We start from the raw sequence: 19,284 nt of genomic DNA, 5'->3' as shown, positions 1-19,284 counted from the left end.
TTGTAGTTTAATACAAAAAAAAGCCTACAAACAAGAAGAAATCGACGAAGTTCGAATAGAATGAACATCATTTGTTGGACGATTTGTGTAGTACCGATGGATTCATTACTTTTGTTTATTTGATGTAAGTATTTGGTTCGGGTTACTTTCTATAGTAGTACTTAGCAGATTTGAAATATTTGGTCTTGTTTATAATATATAGAAGTTTGGATTGTTATGCTGAATGTAGTTTTGTTTGAGGGACGGGCGGTCCCATTTGTTTATGTGTAGAAGGGTGTTAATATAGAAGTGTTTGATTGTTGCTGAATGTAGTATATTATTGTTTTCCAAGTTAATTTTGAGTTATTCTTAAGTAGAGACGTCATGTTGAAATTTGTACTTGTTTGATCAACTCTTAAATAATTGTGTTTTAAGTTTAAGGTTAGTTTTTGAGTTAAGTACTTTTAGAATAGATCATGGTGTTAAAATTAGTTTTAGTTGCGTATTATGTTTTGAGAGTTTCAATAATATTGAGATATTATTTTGTGTCAATAACGCAGATATATTGGTTGGTTAGTTTTGAGTTCTATTTTAGAGTGGGGGAGGTCATGTTGAAATTTGTTTTTTTTTTTATTGTTTGTGTTTTGAATCTAAAGGTTAGTTTTTTAGTTAAGTTTTTCAAATAGATCATGATGTTGAAATAGTTAGTTTTAGTTACATATTAATTTTTGAGTTGCAATAATATTGAGATATTACTTTGTGCGATTAGGTTGGAAGGAGATATATGGTTGGTTAGTTTTGAGTTATATATTCTAAAGTGGAGAGGTCATGTTGAAATTTGTACTTTTTATTATTTGTGTGTTTTGAGTCTAAGGCTAGTTTTTGAGTTAAGATTTAGAATAGATATTGCATTTGATATGAACGTGTTAACAGTTTTAGTTGCATATTAATTAGTTAATTTTAATTGCAATATTGAAATATTATCATAGGTCTTAAGGAAATATAGTTGGTTAGCCACGTCTCGGCAACCAACTATTTTTTTAATTAAATTATTTACGAAATAATGACGGTCAATGTCTGTCATGAAATATAGTCATTCCACGACGCACATACGAGACGTAGATACAATGACGTACAAACAATGACGCTCAAATGATGACGTACAAACAATGACGCTCAAATGATGACGTACAAACAATGACGCACAAACAATGACATACAAACAATGTCGCACATATAATGACGGGTAAAAACTGCCATGCAAAATTAAACGAAACAAGGACACTCGTAAAGATGTCGGTCACCGCCCGTCATTGTTATCCTTCCATGGCGGGCATGCCCGTCATGGAAAAGAAGATTTACATGACGGGCAATGCCCGACATTAAAACTGTCCGTCATGAAAAAGAAACAAGAACATTCGAATAGATGTCGGTCACTGACCGACATGGTTACTTGTTAATGTCGGGCAATGCCCGTCATAAAAAGGCGAATTTGTTGTAGTGCCCCTAAACTTAGAACGAATGTTAAATGAGGTACAAAATGGGAAATATTGCTCAGATATGATCGATGTGGTGGAAAGAGGCATAGAAATGGGTGAGAGTATGAAAGGAAAAAAAATGGCGAGAAATAGCTAGGCAATGGTCGGCTTGGATAGGCCATTGGGAAGGTTATTACTAGGGTCTTCTCTATTTGTTACTTATACTTACAAGCAAATGCTAGAACCTTTGTATTAGGGCCAAGGCTAAAACAGAGCTGTAACGCCCCAGGATTTTATATAACATCCTAGGCAACGCTAAATAATCCACCTGTAAACGAGTATTGGGGTCTTGGGGATAAATGTCAAGGACCAATACGCTGGGAAGTCATCGGTACCTTGGGGATAAACGGCAAGGACCGGTGCACAGTTCAGGCCTTGGGAATAAATGGCAAGACCGAACGTCAAGCTTCTGTAGAGGAGTATTGAGGCCTTGGGGATAAATATCAAGGGCCAATGCGACTCGAGGAGTTAGGCTTGAGGGATAAAAGTAGAATGGTGCTAGGCCTTGGGAATAAATGGCAAGGTCGAACATCAAGAACTGTAAAAGGAGAGGGCACGGTAACTTTGGAATAAATGTCAAGAGTCGTCATGCCTCGAGAAGTTAAGCGGGAAGTAACACAGGGGGGGGTGCAGAGGAAGGTTTAGTACTATGAGACAAGGGCTAGAGAATCATGGGTTGTGGTCTTGGTAGTTTCGACGCTTGGTTGTTGTATGTAAATGTCAAGTTATTTGTTCGCTATCTCTCACTGCTTATTTGATTGCCTTGCTATTGTTTTGTTCTAAATGTCAAGTTATTTGTTCGCTATCTCTCACTGCTTATTTGATTGCCTTGCTATTGTTTTGTTCTTTATGTCGTGACTGTGAGCATGATTTTTGTGCTAGTTAGGAAGTGCTACTTACGGAATACCTTATGTACTCACCCCCCCCCCCTTTGTACCCTTATATGTTTTCAGGTGTGAACGGGGTCGACCGCGGTGATGACGTGGAGAGGGCTTGACCGAGGAAGGATCACTAGCTTAGTTAGTGAGGATAGAGGGAAGGGTCGTTGGGTACGAGTAGCATTGAGATTTATGTTATTGCTAGGTGTGAACCGCGGAGGGAATTTTGTATTCTTTAGAACTACTTTATTTGTTATGGATGTTGCTGGTAAACGCGTCGTTGTTGTCGTTGGAGTTTAGGTGTACGGTTGTTTTTATTTATTTAAGAATTTTTGCCACTGAGGCGAATATGAGATGTTGTTTTTAAATTGCCCATGGAGGGTGAAGTCCTGACAGTTTATGACATTTATATTTCTGATAGAACGTATGGGAGTCAAAGCTTTATTTCATTTAAATTATTTTCCCAGGGAGTTGCTTATCTCGTGTTTAGAGTTAAGGTTAGCCAGGTGGATTATTTAGCGTTGCCTAGGATGTTATATAAAATCCTGTGGCGTTACATATAGGAATGAAAAACTCACAAGAATCAAGATCTATTTACCCCGAATATGTTGATCATGATTAACCCTAATACCTCGAGCCTCTCCTTTGAAACTATTGGATCGGTATGGCAACACTAGAGGGGGGCGAATAGTGTTGAAGATCAATTTACTAAACTTTTTCGATTTTAAGCATAAATCGAATAACCAAGTAAACTTTTTAAACAAAAACAATTTATGCACAATTTATACTAACTCAAAATATCATGAAACAAGTATTCAAGATAAGCACAATATATATTTGCAATAAAAAAAATATACTTAAAAGATAAACTGCAATAAATAAAAAGTAAGGGATGGAGAAAACGTCAAGCAAGAGATTTATAATGGTTCGTCAAACTTCGACCTACTCCACTCCCAGAGCACCTCTCGAGATTTTCCACTAAGCACGATTCTTTTACGAGTTCAAGATTGGAAACTCGTCTTTTTACAGGATCAAGACCAAACCTTACAAACTGCTCTTTTTACGGGATCTAGAACTAAACCCAACATTTTTCTCGAGATAAAGATCAAAACTCACACTTCGTTTCTTTTACCAGGCTGAAGAACGAAACTCAACTAAGTGTGGAAATAAGAGTTTTTCACACACTAAAACTCTCCAATAGAGTAGATTTACAAGTTTAAGCTCCAAATACATCAATCGTCACAACGAGAAAATCACTCACAAGAATGAAAATGGAAATAGAATTGAGAGCTTGGAGAGAGCAACAATGAATTATAGAGGATTTCAAAATAAGAAAGTGGTGTTAAAATTTTGGGACAGAAGATGGGTTTAAATAGGAGAGGAAAGTGGTGGAAAATTGATTTGAAATTAAAATCAAAATTGGACCATTGGATAATAATGAATGAAGATGAAGGGTGGAGATTTAATTGTAAAAAGTCATAATTACATTATATTATAAAATAATATGTATATATATGTATATATATGTAACGGTAAGTTCGTTTGTTTGTTTTTTTGTTTGTTTTTTTTCTTTTCTTTTCGTTCAAACGGTAACTTTTTTTTGAAACACAAAAATCATCAGTAGATTAAGTTTGTTATCATCAAAACATATGGTATGATTGAAGCTCGAAAAGCTAATTATCTCCCCATTTTTGATGATCACAAACCATTTAAGAAAAATATATTCCAATTGGCATAAAAAACATATTGAATAATATAATTTCATTTTTCTCCTACTTTCTCCCCCTTTTGGAATCAATCAAAAATGATAAATGAATATTTTCATATCATTTTAATATCAATTGTAATAAGCACAAATCATCAAAACATATAAATTCAAAAGTTAACTTTCCATAAAAAAAAATGCACTCAATAAATATATCTTTACGAAATAATAAATTATGAAACTCCCCTTAAATAAAACAATTATATAATAAATGCACAAAATTTTCAAAAGATGTAACTCCCCCTAAAACTAAGCATACTAAAAAAATGTATCAAGATGTTTCAACATTTTCATAATAATGCTAAAATGCAAATATTATTCGATAACTCAAACAATCATAATAAATATGATATTAGCCCAAAGATACTAACTTCAAGAGATAAAATTTAAAAGGATATACCAAATGTTAGAAACTCAAATGACTTTAAACAAGTTACAAATTTTGTTCAATTCAAGAGAATATCAATTTCAATCCAATTATATCAATTGTTAAACAAAATATACCAATTGTTCTAAAAAATAAAAAAAAAATTGTTGAGATAAAAAGAGGTATGAATTTCAAATAAGGAAAACAACAATTTCATCAATAGAGACCTTTCATAAAATTTAAAACAAATCAAATAATTTCTTCAAGATTATACATCATTATAAATCCAAAAATAATCGTTCCACAAAAAAAAATCAATTCTTCAAATAATACTACCCATCAAACTCCTCCAAGAACGAGACAAATTTATTTTAAAAGGTTAACTTAAACTCCATAAATCACTAAAAAAATACTAAATATATCCATCAAAGAAATATCACAAGAATATTTTCAATATCACAATGTATTAAAAAAAATCTCAATGCTCATTTAGAAATAAACAAAGTTATCAAATAAGGTGATTTTTCACTTGAATCACCAAAAGAGAGTTATAGAATTGCTTTTGTGATCATTTCCTTTTTGAACCAAGCAACCATTTCAAATTTGAATTTTGGAGCCAACCTACAAAGATTTTCAAGAAGATTTTGGTACCCATATTTTCTCTTGGGTCCATGTAGGTTCGTAGAATTAACTTTTGGAACCCATTTATTTTTAGTTCTATTTTTCATAACATTCAATTTGGGCAAATAACAAGTATAAGATTTATGTCCAAATTTGCCACAAGAAAAACATAAGATATAATGCATGAATTTTTCTCTTACAAAAAATTTATGCACATTATTTTTAAAATAAGAATTCTTTCTATAAGCATGAAAATATTTTGGTCTATGAGATATATTTCTTTTTCCATAAAAATTAGGAGCATTTTTCAATTTATAGCAATTTGGTCTAATATGACCTTTAACTCCACAATAATGACATACAGGCACAAATTTAACATTATGCACAAATTTAGATTTAGCATGAAAATGATTAGGCACAAATTTAGGTACATCATGCTTTTGCACATCACGCTTTGGCACAACATTAGGCAAATTTTCATTATGCACATTAGAGGAAGCTTTCACAAAAAATGTTTTTGAAGTAGATGGAGTAGAACTCTCATCAATATAATCTAATCCTCTTTTATCATTATAAGATTTGCCAATGTCAATAATTTTGTCTAACTTTTGTGCACCTATTGTCAACTTCTTAATGCTTTCTTTAGCACATTCAAGCTCATTTACAATATTTGACTCTTTTTCTCTAAGAGCTTTAACAATTTCATCTCTATCAAAAATATCATGTTCAAGAAATTTAATTTTATCTAATAAAGCAAACTTCTCATCACATGAAATTTCAATCACACCATGCTTCACAACATCATTTTTCAAGTATGTATTCTCATCAACTAAAGAATTATTTTCAATATTCAAAGCATCTATTTCATCTTTTAAAGATTTAATCTCGTTAGACATGCTAGAATATTTCTTTTCTACAGCTATGTATTTTGAGCATACTTTTTCAAATTCAACTCTAATTTCTTCATATGCATCTCTAAGCGCATCATAAGAGGGTTTTTCAATACTTACCTCATTATTGTCATCTTCTTCATTTCCAAATGCCATAAAACACATATTAACAATTTCTTCATTATCTCCATTACTACTCTCATCGGAGTCATCCCAAGTAGCTTTAAATGCCTTCCTTTTGGATTTCTTTGAAGAAGACTTTAGTTGAAGACAATCATATTTCATGTGCCCCACTTTCTTACACTCATAGCAAATAATATCTTCATGTTTATTGCTCTTTTCTCCACTTGATTCTTGGTGGGAACTTCTTCTTGAGAAATGCTTCTTCTTAAAGTGATTTTTGAATTTCCTTGTGAGATAAGCAAGTTCTTCTTCCTTGAGCTCAATCTCATCATTGGACTCCTCTTGGGTGGATGTGGACTTTAAAGCAATATTTTTCTTCTTTTTGGAATCATCCTCCAAGTGCTCATTCATTGTAATCTCATGACTTATGAGTGAGCCAATAAGTTCCTTCAAAGGAATTTTGGTGAGATCATTAGCTTCTTGAATTGTCGTCACCTTTGCTTCCTAAGTCTTAGGAGGACCTAAGAATTTTCCTAACATTTTCCGATGTTGTATACTCTTTACCAAGACCCTTCAAGGTATTTATAATGTTAGTAAATCGAGTAAACATATTGGTAATTGACTCATTAGCATCCATATTAAATAATTCATAATTATGAACATCATGCTAATTTTAGACTATTTAACTTGGTTTGTTCCCTCATGAGTAACTTTAATAATATTCCAAATTTCTTTAGCCGAAGTAGACATAGATATTCTATTAAATTCATCCTTATATAAAGCACAATATAAACAATTCATAGCTTTAGCATTAAAAGAACACTTTTTCATTCATTTTCATCCTACTCATCTTCTAATTTAGGCATATCATTACCATCTATTTTCTTCATGGGAATAAAATGACCTTTAGCAACATTTAATTATAAATTAAAGTCAATAGATTATAAATAAATTTTCATTCTAGCTTTCCAATATGCATAATTTGAGCCATCAAAGAAATGAGGTCTAGAGGGAGATTGACCTTCAACAATTCCATTTACCACAAAGTTTGCCATAATGCTTTAACAATTAAGTTTTTCAAACTTTTCAAAAAAATATTTTCAAAGATAATTTCAAAATATTTTACAAATAATTTTCTAAATATTTTATGAGATAAAAATTTCAAAGAAGAGCAATCTTGCTACAATATCAGTTGTTGGAGAGCAAAGAAGAGCAATCAGTTGAAAATATTTTTTTGAAGAGCAATCTTTTGAAGAGCAAAGAAGAGCAATTTTGAGCAATCTTGCTACAATATCAGATAAAAACTCAAAATTTTTTTAAATATATTTTAGATTCGAAAAAAAAAAAAACCCTCTTTGATACCAATTATTGGATCGGTATGGCAACACTAGAGGGTGGGGGGTGAATAGTGTTGAAGATCAATTTACTAAACTTTTTCGATTTTAAGCCTAAATCAAATAACCAAGTAAACTTTTTAAACAAAATAATAACTCAAAATATCAAGAAACAAGTATTCAAGTTAAGCACAATATATATTTGAAATAAAACAAAATATACTTCAAAAGATAAATTACAATAAATAAAATGTAATGGATGGAGAAAACGTCACGCAAGAGATTTATAGTGGTTCGGCAAACTCCGGCCTACTCCACTCCCCGAGCACCTCTCTAGATTTTCCACTAAGCACGATCCTTTTATGGGTTCAAGATCGGAAACCCAGTCCTTTTACGGGATCAAGACTAAACCTTACAAACTGCTCTTTTTACGGGATCTAGTGAAGGGATGTGAATCTCAGAGCGGAAGTGGACTTTCGTTGCTGATTTTCAAGATACAAAATCGAATTTTACAGAGGGAAAATATAGAGGAAATTCAAACCTTTGAAGATCATTTCTTCAGTGAATTCCCCTCGAACACCACCACCGGATCTTCCTCGCTATCCTCTTGGGTCTCGGGATCGTGCTTGTGGTAGCACCTTGATGGAAGAGAGGGAGAGGTTGAGAGAGTTTGACAGAAATCGTTGGAGGTTTTTCTGTTCTGTCACCTTCTTTTTCCCATTCCCCAACTCTTGAAGAAGAAGAAGAAGGGTGACGTGGGGTAACTCCCCACGTCACAAAACCTCCCACTCCCCTCCAATTTTGCAGGGGAGTTTAATATTAATAATAATAATATTATTATTAATATTAATATTAATATATATATATAATATATATAATAATATATATATAATTAATTAATCAAATTAATTAATATAATTAATTATTAATCCAATTAATAATTAATAAATATATATATATACATAAATAATTAACACTTAATTATTTATTATAAAATTAGAATCATATTCTAAAACATTTCTCTCGTATAACCTATAGTTTTAATGTACATCTTATGCACATTATTTTTAACCTATGAATCTCATTCATATTAATTTTATTTGAATCATATCTCTCATAATATATAGTTTTAATTTACAATTAACTATATATATTATAATGTATCAATATACACATAATCCCTTAAGTAATTTGAACAATTCAAATTCTTCCAAAAAATTTGATCCTCGTTTTACCCGTTATGAGCTAGCAATGGGACCTAATGGACCTACAGATCCGAAGCTCCAACGATGCAAGATTAATCGGTCAAACTCATTGATCGAGTTAATCTAGATTCGTTAACTACGGGTCATTCCACTAAAGACCCGCAGTTGCGCTCTTCTCACTGCAGAATAGTTTCGTGTCCATGGATATATGACCATTAATTACGAGTCAATCCTCCACGAGTGTTCGTAACTCAAGTTGGGTCAAATTACCGTTTTACCCCTGAGTTACATCTTACTCCTTAAACACCACTGCTCCCCTAATGAACAACCCGGTTATGGTCCAACCAATAACCGAAAGTCCCTCTCGGCCAATAAGAGGGTGGGGCCCCTTGTTCAAGTCCCGGAGTCAGCATTTAAGGGAACACTCACCTACTCCCCTAAAGTCGGGGAGGAGTGAATTCCATCTTGTGAAGTTATGTTCCCAGCTCCCCACTCGGTCTCGTCCCCAAAATGGTAGGAATGTTGAGTCGGCGACTCGGGCCACTCTCACCCATACAGATCAAAGGACGAGCCCTCACGGGCAGGAGTCCATAACTCACTCAGGATTGAGAATGAGTTGCCTGGTCATCCTAAGAAATGGCAATCTATTAGTTAACGGTGTTACATCTAAAGATTGTCTATTTCGCGGTCCGGTCTAATACAAACTCATTGTATAGGATACCCCCACTCGCATGTCTCTACACGAACGACCTGGATCGAGTCGTCTGTAACCTTTATAGAGTGGGCTGTATCCATAGTGTTGCCAGGATAAGGTACCCAGCCTTATCCATATACTATAGACCCTTGAGGTTATTCACGGGACATTATCCATTCATATATCAGGGGTATATCAAATATATACCCCGTATATCAATTATATACCCAGTATATATACTGTCCCGATTACATCATAAATAACCTTGGATGTTTAGTTTATTGGATTTTGGACAATGCAAAGCTATGATTCAACAACAAATTTATTGAATAAAAACTTTATTAAATAGACATTTGTTTTTACAAAATACAAACTACGAGTTTAGGGCAACACACCCAACATCTAGAACTAAACACAACTGTTTTCTCGGGATAAAGATCAAAACCCACACTCCATTCCTTTTACCAGGCTCAAGAACGAAACCCAACTAAGTGTAAAAATAAGTGTTTTTCACACATTAAAACTCAAGCTCACAAATACATCGTCCCCAAGGGATAGCTTGGGTGGCTTGGGGCTTTAAGAAATATCCTTAAGGTCTTGGGTTCAAATCACATGGAACGCAACTCCACCAAGCAATGACCCCTTGCGTATATAATGGGAATAGGGACAGTGCACATACCCTTCAAAACATGTCCGCGCGCCCACTAGGACAACGCCGCGGCGCTGTCTTCTTTACCACTATGGCCTACAGCGTCCTGCTTCCCCTGTTTTCGTCCCGCTTCGATCCTGATGAGTCCCGACTTGATCTCGACTCATCTCTAGCTCGTTCTGAAGTCGTTTTGACTCCCGCAATCCCAACACATCCATCCACAACCATTGATAATATAATTCATGTCTGATCACGTACAAACGATAATGATGGACTAGAGATATATCGCCCCACTCCCCAATGAATCTGTGAGTTTATATCATATATTATTTGACATTGTTTTCATTATGTTTTTTGGTTAAATGAAAGTGGCTCCTTAATAAATTGTCAGGAACCTGCAAATGTAGCACGTCGAAATGGTGAACATACTATAGGAAGGATAAGCATCCATACTCTCCCGATGTTAATAAAGATATCTAGAAAAGAAACGAAAAGATGGCAAATGCCCTTTGTACAACCTCATCCACGTGATTTTGAAACAAGGCTAAGGTTATAAATACATGCTTGAACAAATTCAAGAGAACAAGAAAAGTGGGATTGGTCGGGTAGACCTCTTGTCATCACAGGGTAGGGTGTGGATGGCAAAGCCTTCCCTGTCTCCGCCACCCATTTCACTCCCCGTCCCGGCGAAATTTCATGGGGATCAAGTTCCTGTCGGAGAAACTTTCCCCATTTAGTTTTTTATTATTTATATTACTTTAGAATTAAATTACTTTTTTAAATAAAAATAAAATTAGTTGCTTAATCTTCAGACATGAAATCTCATTTACCTGGTTTATTTATTCTTATTTAAAGGGAAAAAATTATAAACACCCTATAAAAACAACATAATAGTCATCCTAGTCCAATTATCCATATAAAATATAAACATATCAAGTCTACAATACAACGATCTCAACAAAAAATTCGAAAAGTTAAATTTTACAAAATCCCAAATGATTAAAAAATATATAAACTAAAACTAAACATCAAGGATCTTAAATTTCCTCCAATTCATGATAAATGATTCCTGAAAAAAAAAAAGAATAGAATATATGTTATCATTAATCAATTATTATTATTTTGTATTGAAATAGGAATTTATTTTATATGTGTAACAATTTAGTTACAATTTTTAGTGTTTTACTCACACTTGAACACAAATCAACTCCTCCAATACTCACTCACCATCATTACCTTGAAGTCTGAAGCTGATGTACTCCCCTCCCTTTGTTTCTCTCTATTTCTATGGTTCCCCATTTTATTAAGCTCTATAAATTTTATTTTGAGTTAGATTTTTCAAATTTTTAATCAGGTATTAAAGACGAGAGAAAGAACAAGGTTGAATCAATGGATGAAATTATATCCCTTGTTGGCTTATGTACTCTGATTTTTACCTACAAAACTTCTTATGAGTAATTGCAATACAAAGCCATTCAAATACTCGGGAAAATTATAATCTCTTGGCATTGATCTCAATGTTGTCTATGTTGATTCCTAAGGATGGTGTAAATTGTGTATTTTTCATATAATTTTACCATCCATGTCAATGTTTTCTATGTTATTCTCTCTACTTTATTCCAACCCTAAGACGAGAGGAAACTACAATCTACTTTGTGGGTTCACTTATGGTGGGTCTTCCAACTTCCAGTTCTAGTTGTTCCATACAAATTTTAAGGTAGATTTTTAATTTTAATTAAAATAAATAGATAAAGTCACTCCCTCTTATAGTTTCTTTCTTTCTCTTTTTCAGTGTGCAAGAAGAATCATCACGTTGCTTTTAAGCTAAAAAAAAAATCTCAAATGGAGGTCTGAGACTTCAATTGTATTTACATAAATGCCACTACAACATTTTTCTTTTTCTTTTTCTTTGTTTTTTTTGGTCACTTGTAATGCTTTATGTTTTTTTTTTAACTCTTTTTATAGTTTTTAAATCTTTACCATTCATAATGTAGAATAAAAAACGCACTAACCTCTTTTATAAATTTAAGTAAACTCTTTGTTGCATAATTAAATAAAACTTTCTCGAGTCTACATTACATACTGAGTCGTTCTACTCGTTCTGTGTACGAGAATCATCATAAATAAAATCTTGTACCATGTCAAGTTGCTACATGACTTTTACTTGTATTTGCATAACCCTCATCTCCCTATTCCTCACCCCAAGAGTTCTTAGTTATTCAAGATTTATTTTCATTCCAATCACTTCCATACCCTACCACCAAAACTCCATGCCCGTAACATTTCACATGATATTTACTATCTTAAGGATTAAAATAGATCTCCTACATAAATTAAACAAGAAAATAAATTATTTATAATCTTCTAAAAATTCGATAAAAACATATATAACAAGTCTAAAATTCTCATACGTCATTTTCCAAGTTCTTTAGCTCTTCAGCAATTTTAATGCGAGCTACTGTAGCCTAATGCCTGATATAATCATCCACATTATGGATATTGTTTACATGCACAATATAGTAATACTCAATTCTTAATGCCACCTAAAAATAATTAAATAAATAAAATTAAAAATAATACTTGATTTATAACATGGAATAAAACATAGGCGGAGTGAAGTACGTTTATGTTCCCTTTGATAACTATGAGGATCTCGTAAGCCTTTGAACGGACAATCAACCTCTTTAACTATCCCATTTTCAGTTACCCATTCAAAGGACTTTTACATTGTACAAGTGTTATCTTATCATCTTGATTTAGAAGGTTACCATCCACAAAACTAATAAGAAAGGGTAGAGATAAACATAACGACTCATCGAGATACTTATGTCGTAAAATGATTCTATTGCTCCCACAGCAGAAATAGCCCAACATAACCTAATAACAAATATCATCATCATACAAGATTTATTAATATTATGCATGTTCGTAGTTTAAAAATTATTAAAAAAAAACTCATATTTCTTTAATTGTTTTAAACTGAAGGCAAGCCAAACATGATAATTTTTTTTAAATACAAATATTGGTCTATACTTTTTAAAAATCAAATTCATAATTCTCCAAAATTTTACCCCAACTTAAAAAAATATTATTTAAATGATAAACGAAAGCCAAAAATTAGTTTTATATATATATGTATGTTACATGTTTGTGTATATATATATATACATACATATATATGTATCTATATATATACATACGCACACATAAATATAGTTACATATAACTATCCTTCAAAATCTTGCACATTTCAAAATTAAAACAAAATACTTAAATAATGTTGTTTAAATTAATAATAATTGGATTAAATAAACCATACCTCCATTTTTATGTATTCTTTTTAAATTTTCAAAATATTTGACACCAATGAGTAATTATATTAAAAATTATATTTGAAAAACTAAAATGGAGTAGTGAAAGATTATTGACTAAAATAGAACGATGGTGAAATCTTATGTTAAAATAATTTGGATATCAAACATTTCAAAAGTAAAATATGAAGCATTTAGAAATATTTTTTGTGTGTGTTTTTTAAAGTATATAATAGGTTAAGGTTATTATTTATATCAGTTTTTTTAAAATAATTTTATTGAAAAATTCTTTATTTAGGATATTGTTTTTGCATTTTTAAATATGAAAAAAACTACAAAACTTATAATTTTATGTGTAGACTAGGTGTTGCCGTGTGTGTTTAGGAGGTGCTTGTTCTTACAATAATTGGCTACACCACTTGTGGTAACGTTGAGTACATCAAGTATTCTCTTGAAAATCTCTCATTTCTCTTAGTTGGCAATCTCTAATCTGAATTCCTCTTGTAATCAACATTTACTTAAAGGTTTGAAATTCCATTTCCTTTGATTTAATTAATTATTATCATTTTAAATTAAAATGAGAATGAATTAAATTTTGTTGTATTGTTATTTTGTGGAATATATCTTGATATAATTTGATGTACACCATCATTTCAATTTTGTAGTTATTGTGTTTTAGATTCTCAATATACTTGCATCTTTTCTATATTGTAACAATGTGTGTCCTCCATTGTAGTACCAATATGCACTATGCAGTATTGAATCGGACAATACAACGTTGTTGTAGTACGCTCTCAATACCCTCAAAAGCTATTATATAATTAATACTACTTTGTGATTTTGAAATTGTTAACTTATCACTTTTTTTCCAATTAATTTTTCGATAGTTCAAATTAATATAACTGTCTACCTTAAAATTGTTATTCATACTTCTGTAATTTTAAATGCAATATATTTTTTCCAATTAATTTTCACTTTAATTATACTTAAAATTAATATAATTGTACGTGTACCTTGAAATTGTTATTCATATATTTGTAATTTTAAATTAAAAATAATGATTTATGACAGCAAAATCAATTATCTCTCTTTTTTTATCTAAAAAATAAAAACAAACAATTGTTTTCTTATTTTGCTTTTTTTTTTTTTAAATTATATCATAGGTTAAAGTTATTATTTATATCTAAGATTTTTTTAATAATTTTATTGAAAAATTCTTTATTAAGGAGAATGTTTTTACATCTTCAAAGATGAAAAAAATACAAAACATATAATTTCATGTGTAGATACCTTATTTTGTCCGAATCATTTTAAATTTTATTTCATATTTGTTATTTGTCATTAAAAAATAGCAAAATAAGAAAAACTAAAAAATAATAATAAATCGTAAAATTTGCAATATAAAATTATGAATTTAGAAATCATAAGTGAATATTAAATTTTGAAAAGATAAAATATATTTCTTTAATTTCTCATGTATCTTATGTTTTCATTGATTTAATCTCACCTTCAATTTTTCTCTCATTCTCTCCTTTTTCCAAGTTTATTTTCTCACTCACATCAAAGCTTTTCCTATAAATGAGTTGAAGATCGTAGTCTTATTTTTTATAGGTTGCTTCCTCTCCAAAATCTCTCTATCTCCCACAAAAAAAAACCTCCAAAATTTCTTTTTTCTTACTGTAATACAGAAGGGATTCTCTCCAACATCTCTCTCTCATCACTACTCCCAGTGCAATCTCATTTATTTTCCTAACAAATACATAATTATTGATATGCTTCAAGCAGCACACATCATGTCATGAGAGCCAACCGATAAAGAAGGGGATCTTCACTTCAACACGTGGCTATCAAGCTTCACGAGGAAGGAGAACAAGTGGAGAAAGAAGCTTCAAGTGAACATGAAGATACCAAATCCAAGAGCTCCAATTTATGAAGTATTTAGGGTTTGAGCCTTAAAGTAGTGTTTTTATGTAATTAGTCTTGTAACCTTCTTTTAGACTTCATGTATAATTTATTTAATAGGTCCCAAGCCAAAGAATGGGATGTTATGAACTTTAGAGGCCAATTTAGATAAACCCTCTCAATTTGTGTAACTGAGTTATGCCCATTTGCAACTAGTTTAGTCTAGGTCCAGTTAAAGTCTTAATCCTTTTATTTGAGGGGAAATCAAGTTGCCTATTTATAGGTTTCTTCTTGTATATTTGAGACGTTGGATTATTGATTAATGAAAATAGCCCACGAGATTTCTTCTTTGCTCCCAAAACTGTGAGCATTGGTGCATATTGATCTAATTCCACAAAACTCTTTGAAACATGCAAGTTTAGGTTGATTTAGAACAAGTTCTCTCTATCTAAAACCTTGACCCTCAAGGTAAGTCTCATATTCTTCCCTTTGGGCTATTCTTTGTGAGTGTACTAGGTGTTGTCGTGTGTGTTTAGGAGGTGCTTGTTCTTACAACGGTTGCCTAAACCACTTGTGGTAGGGTTCAGTACATCATGTATTCTCTTGAAAATCTCTCATTTCTCTTAGTTGGCAGTCTCTAATCTCAAATCCTCTTGTAATCAACATTTACATAAAGGTTTGAAATTCCCTTTCCTTTTATTAAATTTATTATTATTATTTTAAATTAGAATAGGACGGAATGAAATTTTGTTGTATTGTTATTTTGTGGAATATATCTTGATGTAGTTTGATGCACACCATCATTTCAATTTCACAGTAACTGTGTTTTAGATTCTCAGTATACTTGCATCTTTTCTATATTATAACAATACGTGTCCTTCATTGCATATGAGTATGCACTATGCAGTATTGAATCAGAGGATAAAGCGTTGATGTATTACGCTCTCAATACCGCAACGTAATGTCGATAAATGTAATTTGTGAAAAGCTATTAATACAACTTATGATTTTGAAATTGTTAACTTATCACTTTTTTAATCAATTTTCCAATAGTTCAAATTAATATAATTGTCTACCTTGAAATTGCTATTCATAATTCTATAATTTAAATGCAATATGTTTTTTCCAATTAATTTTCACTTTAATTATACTTAAAATTAATATAACTATAGGTGTACCTTGAAATTGCTATTCATATATTTGTAATTTTGAATTAAAAATAATGATTTATGATGGCACAATCAATTATCTCTTTTTTTTCCTCTAAAAAATAAAAAAAACAAACAATTGTTTTCTTATTTTGCTTTTTTTTTTATTTTTGTAAAATTACATAATAGGTTAAAGTTATTATTTATATCTAAGATTTTTTTAAATAATTTTATTGACAAATTCTTTATTAAGGAGATTGTTTGTGCATTTTCAAAGATGAAAAAAATACAAAACATATAATTTTATGTGTAGATTGTAGGATCGAATAATTCAATGATCACAAACAAGTATTCAATCAACAAAAGAAGATTAATCAAGAAGAATAATTATTGAACAAAAAGTTTAAGCAAACATATATTCAATATAGCAAAATATTTCAAAATAGATAAGTACTAAAATTAAAAGAGAGAAGAGAAGATTGAGTGGCACCGAGAATTTTTATAGTGGTTCGGAAATTCCTACTCCACTTCCCAAGTCTTCTTCTTGGGTATTTTACTACAACAACCCTCTTACAGGTGAGAACCAAAATCGATCGACCCTCTTTTTGTCCTAGGCTAAAGAGAAACTCACGATCATTTTTACTGGTTCAGAATCCAACCAGTTTACTTTTCTCACAACCCAATGTACCCACACCTTAATACAAAACCCAATTTAAAAATAAAGAATGTAAGAACACAAGTGGCTTACACAAAATTTTGCACCAAAGTAATGGCTAAAAAGTCACACTCTAATGAATCTCTCACAAAAAAATTGAGCAAGATATGTGTAGGAGAGAATGAAGATTTTGCAAAACTTGAGAGGAGAATTTGAAGACAAAAGATTTTGCTTTGATAATGAATTGATATATAGAATGATTAAATTTGGTGGCTTTACATAGAGTTCCGATGATGAATTTTGGCCATTGGATTTAGGGTGACGAAGGATGAATGGTATAAATTAAGAAGTAAGGTAAGGAAATGAAATAAAAACATGATTATGGTGATTAAATGAAATTTGTGGAGATTGAGAAATTATTGAGATTGAGAGTGATTGAGGAGATTGAGAGAAATCAGTGGAAATGGATTTATAGAGATTGAAAGTGCCACATGTCATATCCTCATTTGTTTGATTATTGTTGGATGCAACGCGTCAGCATAAGTATGTCCTCTTGATGCCACATGTGAACTTCGGAGTGATCTACTTGTCCATGTCAAACACCACGTAGGATTATTGGTCCACTTGTTTTGACAATAACTTCTTCGTTTAAACTTCGATTTGAGTCGCATTGGTTTTGTCTTTTCGAGCTCTACGCTATGAATACTTTGAAACACTCAAATTGTTAGTTTATACTTAGTTTGTGATCATCAAAATATTTGGTTTGATTGAAGCCATAAAGCAAACAATCTCCCCCTTTTTTTATGATGATAAACCACTATACATTTTCAAAGTGGCTTATTCTCCCCATTTTATTATTATAAAAAATTATTTCCATGAAATTCAGCTCCCGCTTAATAAAATAATGATTGCATGGTAAAAAAAATTATCTCCCTCAATCAAACATACATAGAGAAAAATGCTCTCCCTAACAAACATGTTCAGACAATTAAATGTGAATGATACCAAGTGCAAGTCTATTCCTACAAAATGGTTCTTCATTTAATGGTTTAGTAAGAATATCTACTACTTGTTATTTGTTGTCTGTCAGATTATGCTACCAATTCTTATATGTGCAAGTATACACAATTGTCACAGCGCGTAATAAAAAGCTCGAATCAACAGAGACTAAATGCCCAAACACCCAATATTCACTTAAGAAATCAGCGCAAGAAGCCAAGGGGTTTTCTTCCAACTAATAGCTAAAATGTATTGAAATAAAAGCCATTTAGATATCTATCTTAAATCAATCACGAGTAAATTTTTCACTAGAGTTAACAAACATCTACAACCACTTAGTAAGATCTTATGAAAATAAAGGCGCAAGGGGGAGACGAAGTCGACTCTTCTGGGCCACCCTAACTATGCTGCAGCATTAATGGAGTAAATGCAATGGTCAAACAGACAAGATGTTCTTCCAGACACCCAAAATTTTCTACTACTAACGTTCATAGGCAAACACTAACAACATATATGCATAATTTTTATGACCAAGCTAGTTGATGCTTATCCCTAAGTCACCACACACTAAACTCAAGTAGACTCTAACTCAAGATGAAGGGTTTCGCTCCTTAATACATTTTTCCAAACATTATCAAAGAGGTATTTCAACATGGTGATCAAGCATATTGAAAATATAGTGATAAAACAACTTCAACTCAAATCAAACTTTCATTAATGCATAACAGCAAAGTTACAGCCCAGAAAATGAGTTCAGAATATCTCCCCATTACACAAGTTGATTAGCTAGACAATGCCATAAGGAGAGTCAAACAAAATGTAGGAATAAAAACAATACAAAGATGCTAAAAATAAAGAGAGGAGCTGAAGATCAACTCCCAATAGGAGGTCTCGACCTCTTCTCCGCTACTGATATGAGTCTTCTTCTCCTCTTGACTTTCTCTAACATTTGGAGAGGGTTTTTTTGGAGTAAGGGTTGTTGTCTTCAAGAATGAACAAAGGGAATATTCTTGGTGTGTGTGGAGGCTTCTCCTCTTGTTTGCATTTATACCCCTTCCGATATTAGGGCAACAAAACAAGCCTTGTGGGACCCAACTTTCACACTCAGGTGAAATCTCAAATTACTGTGATAAATGCCATTGAGAAGTCTTTTCACTACTAGCTTGCTTCTTTTTGTCTCTTTCTGGAACTGATGCTAGCATCATTAAAGCTGCAGCAAAATGCTC

Source organism: Momordica charantia (assembly GCF_013281855.1).
Source record: "Momordica charantia cultivar OHB3-1 chromosome 7 unlocalized genomic scaffold, Mcharantia_2.0 BLBB01000007.1, whole genome shotgun sequence".
Classification (NCBI taxonomy): domain Eukaryota; kingdom Viridiplantae; phylum Streptophyta; class Magnoliopsida; order Cucurbitales; family Cucurbitaceae; genus Momordica; species Momordica charantia.
Note: the sequence above shows the minus strand (reverse complement) of the source record.